Genomic DNA, 12,428 nt, shown 5'->3' with positions numbered 1-12,428 from the left:
GGTATAAAAACCAGAAAACTGCATATACTGTAAGTACAGTGTACCTATAGACTACGGTAAATAAGTAGATGGCAGTTCTGCATTCAATGTACTTCGCCTTGATCAATTTTAAGGAAAAAGGCCGAAATAACTACTGTAAAACATGATATATTCACGGCATGAATTTTTCCCGAATTGCCACTTGCATTCAATGCATATAGTGTTGGCAAAAACTTTCGCGTGCATTTTAATTTCGCGAATCTTGGCGCTCGCGAAATTTGCGAAATCAAAATGCACGCAAACATTAAAAAAAGTTGCGAAATCAAAATGCACGCGAACATTCTTTGTTTTACAGTATTATGTTTGTATGTGTTCATGAGCATCACGCATTTGTGTATAAACTTATTGTTTGACATGCATATAGGCACACTGTGTTTCTAGGCACTAAATGACATATATATGTGATACTGACTGCAGCACTGGCACATGAACAAACATAAGGGCATCAACAAAACAACAACGAAACTCAATGTCTCCTGTACGCACGTGGTGTGGAGGTGACCAAAAATAATTAGTGAAACAAAGAGAACAATTATATGTATCTAAACGTCTGTAAACAGAGGCTAGCAAACAAATTCCAGAGGGGAAACGTGAACCCCGTGACCTCACGAAGAGGACACATTTCGGCAACCCCTAGAATGAAGAGTGTTGTTGTGTCATGGGGTTAGATTTCTGCAGGGAAGATTGATCACGCTGGGTGATAAGTGTCTACCAGTCCCCATATGACCTTGGGAGGCGCTTAACAATGGCCTTCATGGTTTGACAGACAGGTTTTGGTGGAGGCAGTCAACTGCTGACGAGATTCAAGTGCTCTGCCAGTGCCACTAAATTTGGAGGAGGGGGGGGGGGGGTGGAGGGAGATCCTCCAGACAAAATGTGTGTAAGTCATATTCAAGATTAATCTTTTTTTTTTTTTTTTTCAAATCTTTACCAAGGGAAACTATGACACACTGACACTTGACATCATATCTTAGTCGCAGCATTACCGGTACTTTTTTTTTTTTTTTTTTCTACAGAGATGAACGTGAGTGCCCAGACACACATTGATCCCAACCCTAGGAGGGGGTTGTCTACTTTACAGTGATGAATTTAGATTGGAGCTGTAGCAAATATCATGAATCATAGAAAAGTATGACATTTGAATACATCAGCTGTCCTTTCTCATATACAATACATAGGTCAGGATCCACAGCGAGCCCCCCCCCCCAAAAAAAAAATGCTAATTCATCAAGACTTTTTATAATATCACATTAACGCTTCAAACGCTCAGCCACTTTTTGTCAACAGACTCCTTTTAAACTCTGATCTTTATAAAACAACCACAATGAAAATAATGAACATGATAACATAAAGATATTAAGAACAAAAACAATAACAATGATATTGGAATGCACAGCTTGATATAAGCCTAAAAAGCCTCGCTGACAAGGTAACTATTAAAAAGGGGGGAAAAAAAACACAACAACCTTGTGTTGGCTTTCCCCTGAAGCATGGCGTGAAACGCACTCCTGTAGGCATCAATGAGCCTCGGGAGTAGCCAAGCGCTACTCATTGCACATAAAAGTTGAATCTGGAAAATGGTGGGTTTTTTTATGGACGGGCAGATTTCTTTTTGGGGGGTTTGCGAAGAGAAAGAGACTGTGCTACTATTCATATAAGCATGCAATGCGCACAAAATGTATCTAAACCATGCTTGGAAAAATCTTGCTGTGCAGGTGTACCGCATAGGTATATTCACACATAAAAATACTGTGAAACAACAAAGGGACCCATCTCATGCATGAGCAATTATTTTCTTTACGATTCACTTCACTTTCAATTTACGCACATAACCCCCGTCAGTGTTATGGAATAGTGATATATAAACTCCATTTATACTGTATCTCACTGTTGATGGGGGGGGGGGGGGAGTGGAATTGCAATAATTTCAACAGAACAGATAACATATTTTCTTTCTATTCTGTGTTTACACTACTACTCATATTCCCTACAGATTTTTTAGTTTGTCCCTTTCACATGTGATGTTTAAAATTTGTGTGTCCCTTTACAACCCTGAAAATTAGATTCTTTACATGGATCATAACCTGGTATGTATATTGTAGAGGCAGATAATTCAGACCTATCCAAAAAACTGGAAACTTTTTTGCATAAAGGGAGGGTGAAACAATGCTATAGGCCTTGATTTCTAGTGAATTTATTTGGACCCAGAAAAAAACCCAAAATTGTAAATTTGCAGTACAAAAAGGGAAGTGTATTCTGGAGTGACATACGATTAGTTTTTAATTTCTTTCTTGAAAAAAACAAAAACAAAAACTGAAGGTGTATCACCGTAAGATTTCATACACCATGTTGGGAGACATTATTCTTCAACCATGTAAAATTTTGTGACGTTTGCAAAAGGGCGATATGACTTCTAATGGGCTCAATTTCAAATTCCTTGGTAAGATGCCAAGAAGACAACTTTACCCTCTGTGAACAACACACCAAGATGCCACTGACATAGCGTACAATCATGTTTAGCGACAGTAACGACAGGTTCTACACACTCATGGTACTTCAATAAAACAATGATACACAACTTGTGTGTCAATGGATTTCAATCCTGAAAAAAAAAATAAATAAAGCGAAAGCAAGAAAAAAAAAAAGAGAAAGCAAGAAAGACAGTGAGAGAGAAAGCAAAGAAAAAACAGGTGACTAAAAGGTCAAACGCACTCCAGCTAAAAATAAGTTTGATGAGTCACACAAAAGCAGGTTGCTGCTCCCTTCATTGTGGTAGCCCCCAAACCACTCACTGTTATTTACTCCCCGCTCTTCCCGTCCACTTGCTCCTCATTCACGGCTCTATCTGCACGGATACGTCATATCTCTACCATGCATGATCACCAGTGATTACTGATCATGATGTTAAAGACGGACTCATATTATACAATATGTCTTCCCCCCCCCCCAAAAAAAAAAAGAATAAAAAATAACAATAATAATTGCAATCAGATTTTCGCATTGATAACTCCCAATATGATTAAACTGTCTGAATGCTACTTCAGGGTCTTAAAATGTAACATCTTAATATTTGCAGAAAACCCCATTCAGTTTGGCTATTGGTCACAGAGAAATATGGATCATTGCAAAGCATGTCATGGGTCTGATTCTTCCAAGTTTAGCACTTGGATGCTCTTGGAACTGCATAATGTGTGAACACGATGGACAGAACTTGGAGGGAAGGGATTCCTGATATGCTCTACAAAACTTCTCATTTCTCTTTGACCACTGAAACAAATCGGATGGGGTTTTCTGTAAGAAGTGGGTAATAAGTCATAGTTTTATACCCTGAAAAATTGTATTTGGATTGACTCACTATTTTTAGAGTTATCATTGCGAAGGGTCCCATTGCAATTTCTTCTTTTTTTTTTGGGGGGGGGGACATACATTGTACAGTACATTCAAAGAGGCATTGTGGAGGACGGGGGAGGGAGTGAGGGGAAAGGAGGGGGTGGGGCTGGGATTAGTATGAGGGAGGGCCTTAAACCGGAACAAACCCATCATATCTTGATATACCCAGTACACTACAATCAAAATAAAAATCGTACCTTGAAAAATCACGATATACAGTATCCAGTACACTATAATGTATTTATTCAAATTCATGAAATTCTTTATTCAAATTCATGAAATTCTTCAGTCAAGATGTTTTCATTGCAACTGATTGACAAATTGCCCTACATTGACGTAAATAATTATTTACGTCGATGTACGGCAATTTCTCAATCGGTTGCAATACAATGTATTTGTTTTAATAGTGCACGGCTTTTACAGTCACTGGGAAGTAAATTGGACTATCAACGTTGAATATTTTTGCTGCATAAAAGATGGATGCTTGAAACATGCAAAGAAAATGAATACGAGTTCACAACTTGCTTTCAAGATCCCACTTTGAAACTGCAAGAAGTTTGATGAAATACTGTCATACATAACACTCGTATAACACGAGTACCATCTACATGGCTAAACTGTCAAAACTGAGAGAGGATATAAAATCAGATACCTCCATAAAACTCCCCTCCCCCCTCCCCCCACACACACATAATTGTGAAGTGGTAATGAAGGCAATAATCTGTATGCATACTCTGAAATGAAAATCTATTACATTAACAGCTCACATTATCGTGTTGACTTTACAGTATAAACCAAAATGATAACTATTCAATTACACAGGTACTGAGAGTAGCTTTGATTGCAACACGCACATATAAATTTGTTTTCTTCTTCTGGTCTTGGCTTGGTTTAGGCTTGTTGTCGTTGTTGTGGGGTTTTTTTTAATCAGTCATCTTTGAGTTACTTATTTTTCACACATACATAGGCTAGAAAATTCTCTGTACCTATTCATATTTCTTGCCTACCCCCAAAACTGAGAGACTAGATGCATATTCAAAAAAAAAAAATACTACAAATAAATTCTCCACCAGTAATTTAATTTGTCTGCATCTATAATCTACATTTAACAATTGTATATATTTCCTAAGGCCAAGAAAGGCATACAGTATTTTAAAGAATCAACCAACAAAATCAAGTAGGAACAAGATTTAGCTTATTTCTCCTACAACTGTAGAATAAATTGTCTAACTACACAGGGGCTTTAATGAATAAAAGTTTTTATTCCTGAGCCAAAGCTAATAGCTCACAAAACTGACTTACAAAGAAATTTTCTTTCTGCCATATATACTCACTTCACAACTTTATTCTATACTTTTCATTCATAGCTGAATATGATCTTTACACTACAGAAGTCTCTAAAGTACACATTATATATGCTGCAGTTAGGAATGCACTGGTTAAGACATGTAACCCGTTGCTGAACACCAAACTATTTCGTAGTATTTTGAATGATGATCTGGTATTAAATTATTCAAATTCATGAAATTCTTCCGTCGAGATGCTTTCATTGCAACTGATTGACAAATTGCCCTACATCGACGCTAATAAGCACTGAATTGATCAGTGTTTTAGTAGTAGCCATGATTATCATGGCTACTACTAAAACCAGGGTTCGAAATTGGCAATGGTCCGCTGGCCATTGGCCACCCAAAATCATGTCGGACTAGCTAAAAATCATAAAATTCTGAAGTTACTAGTCCATCTGGCTAGCCAAAATATTGCTTCAGTGTCAAAATTGATTCTAAGTAGTCCGCCTGGCTAGTTAAAAAAAAAGTTAAGTGCGACCCCTGAAAACACTGATCAATTCAGTGCTTATTAACTGGTATTAAATGTTCCAAAGGGAAAGCCATACATTTTTGTTTTGGCTCTGTCTTCTTTCCGGTGTTTTGGGGTCTCTTTTGTCTGTAACACAAAAGCACAGAATGCAGAGCTGAGGTTATTAACCTCCAATAGTTGCTGTATATTCAGACAATGACCTCCTACACTACATGCCTGGTGCCTCAAAAATTTCTGCTCAAATATTCCATCAACTGAATTCCTCCCCTCCCCCCCCCCCCCCACGCACACAAACGCAAAAATTCAAACATGTGAATTCACAGAAATGCATACAGAGACAACAAACAACAAAAAATAACAAAAAGGGAAAAAATAACAAAAGTAGCGAAGACATTCAAAGATATTGTCTGGCATTATTTCGCAAACATCTGCCGCTAACAGTTGAGAAATATTGGACGCCGCAGCATCGATCACAATGGCATGAGTAATGCTCCAGCGAGCCCAGTTTTAAAATGTGGCGCATCTTTCGCCCTCATAGGTCAATGACCAAACCTCCTGCTCAGTTGAGTTTTTTCCCTCTCGGTCCATTCTGATGCCAATTTGTTTGATCAAACCCAGCTATTTCAGGGGGAGAAAATACAGTGAACGTGTGAGGTTCCCATGACATTCAACATTTCAGTCATGTTTGTTTATGTTTTTGTTTTTTTAATCCCCAGACTGTATTCAGCATGAAAAGAAAAAATATATATGCATAATGGACAGCATTATCTGCGAAAAGTTAATGGGAGTGTCCTAGTTTTGCATTGTATCGTTCCAGCAAGCAAGAAGTATGATTTAAAACTGCAATTATTCCACATGGTGTTAAATTTGAGCTTAAATTGACTGTCACAGACAGTTACATCAGATAAAATGGAACAGCAAATGGGAAGGATGGGAAGATAGGATTTAAGATAAGAAAGTTGGGGACTTTTTAAGTTTAAACCATTTCACAAAATACTGATATTTAATAGTAACAACGACAACTGCAAAGTCGAGAGATGATGTCACAGCCTGACAAGTCTGCCGCTGGCATACACACATTTGAATGAAGATACTCCTTTTGACATATACAGTGTATACTGATTTCAGATCAGCTTAACCCATTAGGAACTGAAACGCCCGAAACCGCCCACCTTACTACTCCCTGAAACACCCAAAACTGCTGTTAATTTAAAAAAAAAAAAGTTTTATGCTTTACCATTTTTCTTTGTTTTGGTTTAGAACATATAATTATGTAATTTGAAAAAGGTCCAAGGTAAACAAGAGTATGTCAGAATTACTTTTGTGACACACCATTCTCTTGGTAAAGTCTTAATAGGCTTTCAAATAAAATAAAAATTATAACAGACAGAAATAAACATGCAGTGAGCTATTCTACATCATTTAGAAAGTTGTTGAAATGAGAGCAATATTGCTGTACCTTTCAGGAAATCATAGACCATTATGTACAGAATCTTCAGTTCCTAAAGGGTTAAATGAATAAAGCTTCTGTCATCACTACATATTAGCTAGCTAGAGATCAGTGGGTTTGAAAAAAAAGTGAAAAAGGTTGGTCCGAGATGGACTATTTTCCCCTATTTGAATTATTTTAACCAATACCACAGGTTTTATATGATGGTCACACTTGTGTTCACTGTATATGGGCAATTCCACGGTAAATGGGTAGTTTTATGCACTCAAGACATGGAGCAATTTCATTTGAAAATATTTGTTTGAATCATCTTTTTTTCTTTATTTCTTGAATACATGTGGTAAGGTGAAATAAAATATTCAACCTCGTTGAGTCCTGTTGTTATTTTTTTGTGATGTGCTGGTTTGTTTGTTTTTATTTAATATTATTGATAATGTGCAAATTTGAAATAAAAATTGACATAAATTGCAACTTGTATAAAATAAATTTTCTTAAAAGACACGCATCCTGGGTGGATTACAATTCAAAATTTATCACCAACGCACCGAGAAATCATTTTCTTGTTCGCCCTGAACGATTACAAGAGTTTTGAGAGAGTGGAAAGCAAGCTGGACCGAAAAGATCGGCGTTCTGTCCTACTTCAGTTACGTACGTTCGGCCTCAATTTCGTTTGGTTTCCAGGCGTCAGAGTGCAGTTATTTTGTGTTAAATACACTTTGCTGACGACAGTTTCAAGTTAGGTTTCACTAATTCAACAGAAAATCAAATCAAATATTTAATATCCGTATTCAAAGTTACCAAATTCAATTTTCTGTCCACGCCGCGAACGTACGTAACTGCTAGTTGAGACACTCCAGTGTCGTTCGATTTAACACAGAAACGCGGACACTACCCTGAAGTTAGACATCTGCCTTCGGTTTCGCGCCACAAGCATAGCTGTCTTTTCAGAACATTTAGTTATCTAGCTTCAGCTTCCTTTTCTAATTCTGTCCAGTATGTTACGTGCGTTCAGTGGGTACGCTCCGCTTGGTGGGACGCACGAACGGTGGACAGAATCGCCAATCGGTCTTCGTTACGTGTGTTCTGAACGCGCGTAACTCAGACAGATTGTTCCCATGTCTTGTTTACCTCGTTGTTTCGCGCCGTTCTGTCCGAGGTTGCGTATCGTTCGCATGAAATTTCCCGTGTTTATGTCTGCATTGCGTATGTGCAACCCATCCACTGCTCAGATCTGAATATGACGGAGGTGATTACGACTCTCGCTGACAAAAGGTAAATTTTACATTCTAGAGTAGAATCTTCCGTAGTTTTAGGATTAATGGCCCTGCTGGCATTATTAGAAATTCTTTTGAGATTCTCTGTATGCTAGCTTTCACTACTCGTTTTCGAGTTTACACGGACGATAACTGAGCCTAGTCCCACATGTGTTATTTTTTGTCAGTAAATTCTTCGTTGCTTCCAGCTTCAAATAATCTTTCTTTTCATCTTTTCGTAATATTTTTTCCTCAAAATAAAACCAAACTGACAGTGACAGAATAGCAATGAACGAAAGCTAAGCCAAGAGTGGTACTTTAAATGGCTGAATACAAGTTTAACTCCCACTGCACTGTCCATCGTGAGCTGACGCACTGTACGACCTTTTTTACGAGTGTACTGTAGAATCTAATTGTAACTTTTTACTTTTAATATAGAATTTAGAAAGCCAGGCTAGCGCTACGCTAGTGACACGAGTCCCAAGTGTAACCACACGATAACGTTAGTGTATGTAGACACCCATGATCAAGCAAGTTAGAAAAGAAAATTTACTAGGTTTACATCGGGATTTGACTTGATTTATTTCTGCCTAACATTGACAATGTAAGCAACCAAAGTGCAAACTCGACTTCCAACGTTGTTGATGTTGTCCTTCAGCCACATGAGCTCAGTCTACTCATTGCAGTTCTATCATGATTTCCATGATGTGATTTATTTATTTAGATTCTATTTCTATGTTTTGATGTAGACTAGACAACTAGCAACTTATGTGAGAAGCTGTGCTGGCCTGTTCTGCACCTTTTAGTGCAATAGTGGTGATTCAATCTGTGTCGTGAGTGACCAGAGCGTCCCTTCGATCATCATGCCGGTGCCCAGCCTGTCTGCTTTCCAGTGTTACGGTGAGGTGTGTATACATATTTTTATGATTTTGCGGGAGGGCTCATTGGAGCTAAGCAACCCTGACTCAATGTACAATCTGTTCATAACACCCTGTCTTGTGTGGCCTGGACAGTTGTCTGTGCAGAGCCTCATTCCAGCTGTTGCACCATCCACCATGTTTGCTCTTTGCTGGCCTGTGTTGTGTCCTAAAAACGATCCCTGTGATGAAATCAGCCCCAAATCTTTCTGCTCTAATAAATATATGACATGACCGAAGTTCCGCAGCTTCACTTCGCAGAAATTCTGCGATGCCGATGTTATGTATGTACAGAGCTATTTTGTATTTATTTAATGAAGATTGTAAATTTGTATTGCATACATGATTTAATGACCACTAAGCAAATTGTGTAGGAGAAATGAAATCTCTTTGTACAGTGGAAAACAGACATTACAAGTAACAGTAATACCTTTCAAAGAAGCCATGGCCTCCATATTTTTAATGCCATGCTATTATGTATTGTAAATATTTTATTTGTAGATGTCATAGAACTGGTACATAACTAGTCTTCATTTTGTTGTCTTCCATGATATTTTGGTCCATTGTCATGTAGCCACATCTGTGCTTATTTGGGGTTTTCTTCTGATACGATTATCATTTTATTTATAGAAGCTGCATGGCCCTGTTCTACAGCTTGTGGTGGAGATTTTCTGAGTGCCTGCCAGAGCATCCCTTCATCATGTCTAGCCTGTCTGCTTTGTAGTGATAAGGTGTGAATGCATATTTTCGTTTTATTATGTAATCTTTTTTTTTTTCTTTTGGCCAAAAAGGCTGCTACATTGGCACTCTTAAATATGTTAAGGTTGCATATATATATATATATATATATATTTTTTTTTTTTAAGACCATGACAAAAAAAAAAGGTTCCTTTTATTTACAGGACTATTTCTTGTTCATTTTTAAAGCACATAAATTTATAATGCATACATGAATAAATGATTGCAGAGCAATTTGTGTAGGATGTTTGTTGGAGATACGTGTATTGAATTGCTTTCTACAGTGTAAAACAAACATTAATTGTTACCCCTCAAAGATAGAAGCCATGGCCTCCATTTTTATTTAATTTTTTTACACTATGTTATATTCTTTTTTATTATGAAGATTTTATCATAGATATCTCTTTGATTTTTTTTTTTTATATTTTCATGACGTTGCAATCAATTCTCTGTATCGCCAGTGTGCAAAAAAACTTCTGTGCATGCTGAAGAGCTCTGTCACAGATACACTGTGGGATTCTTTTGTGCCCTTGTTCACTTCTGGTTGTCTCACGCTAAGTAGAGGTCGCAGTTCCCAAATGATTCAAGGGAGTTAATCGTCTGCTTTTCCATTGCCATCCCTTTTTTTTTCTTGGTTAAAATTCAGCTGAAAAGAGTTGAAAGTTTCTCAGTTTTACTGATTTGCGGTCACTAGAGTCGTGGTTCACTAGTGCAAGGCTTCAATGTGCTGGTCACATGATGGAAAGCGAAGAAATCTTCAACAAAAATATCTCTGGATAAAGATAAAGCATGATCTGAGTGCATGTGCAGCCAAAACCAGGTCAAGTTTGTCCCGTAAGCTATCTCATAATGCATCTAAAACACTGCTCTCTGCACGGCACCTAGGTATTGGCGATACCAAGAATTACACCTATCCTTTTTTTGAAACTTTGGCCAGGAAAGGTTGCTAGGTGGGTTGATAGATTTTTTTTTTTTTTTTTTTTTAAGAGTCTACTGTATTTGTAGTTTGTGTATTTTATTGCTTGGTTTACGGAATAACTAAGCAGCAAAATGTTCAACTATATTTCAATTGCAGGTGACATGTACATGCCTTTTGAACAATCTTTTTATCTGCGCTCAGTATATAGGAATATTCCAAACTTTCAAAAATTTTGATAAAATGAACTCAATATGTGTATTTGTTGATTATGTATATAATTTCTTTCTTCTTTTTTTTTTTTTGACAGGTAAAAGACATCCTGGATGATGACTTAATGGGGAAAAAAGAGGCATGGAGTTTTCATGTGGTCGATCAAAGACGACATCTCCGGAGAATCTACAAACAACATCCTGTGCAGAATGCCTGATCCCATTCTCTTGGAGGAGCAAAGCACCACAAGACAGCAGTTGTTTTTTTTTTTTTCCTTCAAGTTGTAAAGTATATCAGATGGTATGACTTTAGCTTTTAACTTTTTGCAAGATCTAATACAATGTACTAAGAAACCACTTATGAAATTTTATGAGCATACAATTCTACAAGGAATTCAAAGTTTAGCTTATGAAACATGGTCTTCAAATGGCTGAGGTATGAAGCCACAAAGTAAACCAATGTTATTGAAATAGAAGATCTGGGTTTCAACTTTTATTAGGATCACTTTGTTTAACTTTCTTTTTGGATATCTCAGCCTTTCCAAAACCGATTTTCACTTAAGTAAACTTTCAATGCCTTTAAGAGAACCTGTATGCTATTTCAAAAAGTTAAAAGCTGAGTCATCACCTAAACCAATACTTACCATCCCTTTTGTTTTAAAGCAAGATATAAACAGGGATACAACTGAATAAAAAAAGTTGTTACATTAGCTGCTTTGTTTCTTACTGTGGCTGATGAACATTAAGGCGATAAAAGAACGAACAATGTCAATTTTTATTGTGTTCAGAGCCTGTATGTTGATCGAGTTTTGGAATATGATGACTGAAATTCCAGAATGGGCCCTATACACCATTTGAATACATTGTACGTATGTATCGAATGGGCAGGCACGTAAAAGAGTGTTTTTTTTTTTGTGTGTGTGTGTGGGTTTTTTTTTTTGTGTGTGTGTGTGTCTAATTTACAAATCAACTCATAGGTTGTAAAGTTAAGAGTTCTCTGACAGTACCTGAACATTTTGGAAAGTGTTATTCTTTGAAAACAGTTGATGGCACATTAACTTCTTTATGTTTCTTACTGTGGCTGATTTACATTAAAGGTCCAGTTTACCTTTGGGAGCAGTGATTTAAAATATGTTCAAGATATCACATTCGATGCATATGTGTCAGTCTGTTGTATCACAATATCATACCATTTAAAATGTTCGCAATAAAGCCGAAAGTATAAGGAGATATCAGTATTATTCTTGATAAAGCATATGTTTCTAACTATGGCTGACGGACATTAAGGCGATAGAAGAGTGAACAATGCAAGTTTTAATTCTTGTTTATGGAGCCAGTATGTTGATGTAGTTTCAGATGTGATAACTGAAATTCAAGTTTAGGCCCTATACACCATATAAAAATGTACACTGTATTGAATTGGCAGGCAAAGAAAAGGGTGCTTTCAAATTCATGGAATTTTTCCGTCAAGATGTTTTCACTGCTGTCAGGCAGAAGCTCGGTGGTCTAGTGGAGATGACGCCTGTCCGGAGATCAGGGGGTTGTAGGTTCAAATCCTGCTCGAGCATGTACGTCCATGATTTATTAACATTTTTTTTTTTCTGCTGTCAGGCAGAAGCTCGATGGTCTAGTGGAGATGACGCCTGTCCAGAGATCAGGGGGTCGTAGGTTCAAATCCTGCTCGAGTATGTACGC

The 12,428-nt window shown here is 37.2% G+C and overlaps 1 protein-coding gene and 1 non-coding gene across 2 annotated transcripts in view; one reads left to right on the top strand and one right to left on the bottom strand.

Annotated features, from left to right (window-relative positions):
• The window catches only part of LOC140230721 (mitogen-activated protein kinase kinase kinase kinase 3-like), a 150,782-nt gene that overhangs the window by 50,497 nt on the left and 87,857 nt on the right, over positions 1–12,428 (bottom strand). The gene's annotated exons all lie outside the window — the stretch shown is intronic.
• Positions 12,350–12,422, top strand: Trnas-aga (transfer RNA serine (anticodon AGA)). The gene has a single exon. It is a non-coding gene; the product is annotated as a tRNA-Ser (tRNA).

The sequence above is a fragment of the Diadema setosum genome, chromosome 1, assembly GCF_964275005.1.
Source record: "Diadema setosum chromosome 1, eeDiaSeto1, whole genome shotgun sequence".
NCBI classification, from domain to species: Eukaryota; Metazoa; Echinodermata; class Echinoidea; order Diadematoida; family Diadematidae; genus Diadema; species Diadema setosum.
Note: the sequence above shows the minus strand (reverse complement) of the source record. Positions and strands in the feature narration are given on the sequence as shown.